The sequence below is a fragment of the Rhagoletis zephyria genome, unplaced genomic scaffold (genome assembly GCF_001687245.7).
Source record: "Rhagoletis zephyria isolate East Lansing unplaced genomic scaffold, Rhagoletis_zephyria_1.1 Rzeph_scaffold_00552, whole genome shotgun sequence".
Lineage (NCBI taxonomy): Eukaryota > Metazoa > Arthropoda > Insecta > Diptera > Tephritidae > Rhagoletis > Rhagoletis zephyria.
The window spans coordinates 2824-4025 of NW_016157636.1; positions in this window are offsets into that span (position 1 = coordinate 2824).

The following is a 1202-nucleotide window of genomic DNA, read 5'->3' on the forward strand; positions in this document are numbered from 1 at the left end:
TATTTAGTGTACAAAATAAACGCAAATTAAATGAGTTTGTACAACATGTCAATTAATGTAGCGATAAGTTGTACAACTTGCCAGGAAATCCAAATTTTGGATCTTTGATACAACCAAGACATAAATTCATTCAACAGGTCCACAAACGGTGCAATCTAGAGCAAAATAACACCAAGTTGAACCAACGGTCGCTATGTTTATGGCTTTCTTTAAGAAACATCGGGCGAAAATTTCAACTGCTCCTGTAACGCTAACTTATACATATAAGTTGGCCCTGCTATCATCCTCACATATGTTCATCAGAGTATAGCAACGAAGGACGAGTTAATACAAGGAGATAGCGAGAGCACAAAACTACTCTAGAAAATTACACGCACAATGACAAACATGAACAAATGTACAACAAACACATAATTTTTGACAATCAGTACAGTTCGCATTTATATCAAGGAGCAGCTTATTAGATTTGTTTTCGTTTGTACTACATATGTGCACAAACATACAAATATATATACAACCATTCAAACATATGTACATACATGAAAACATTACTGTCCATAAGTACATATGTACATATGCCCATCAGTACATCAACGAAGCTAGGGAAAGAGACAACTTCGTGGTACTTCGTGCGGCTTATAAGAGTGCACGCGACGCACTAAAGAAAGGAATTCAAGAAAGTAAGCGTCAATGCTTTTTAGAGCTTTGCGATGATGCTGAACGGAATCCTTGGGGCTCGGCTTACAAAATTGTCTCAAAAAAGCTGAAAGGCAGAAACATGAATCCGACAAACGCTGCATACCTAAAGTCCATTGTGGAGACACTATTTCCTGTACAGAGACCGTTAGTGTCCACTATGGATGGTGATCCGTTGAGTGTTGTTGACCCTGTAACGGAAGAAGAAATCACACTCGCAACAGCTAAAGTGGAAGTAAAGAAAGCTCCTAGCCCCGATGGTGTGCCCAACATAGCTCTAAAGCTTGCAGTCCACCAGTGCGCTTCCTCATTCCCACAAGTTTTTAATGGATGTTTAACGAATGGAACTTTCCCTCAAATCTGGAAGAGGCAAAAGTTTGTTTTAATACCTAAGCCTAAGCCTAATTGCCAAGCGTCTCGACAGGGAAGTCCAAGAGAAAGGGGGAATATCGGCAAACCAATTCGGGTTTAGAAACGGGAAATCCACTGTGAATGCGGTAGAAGAA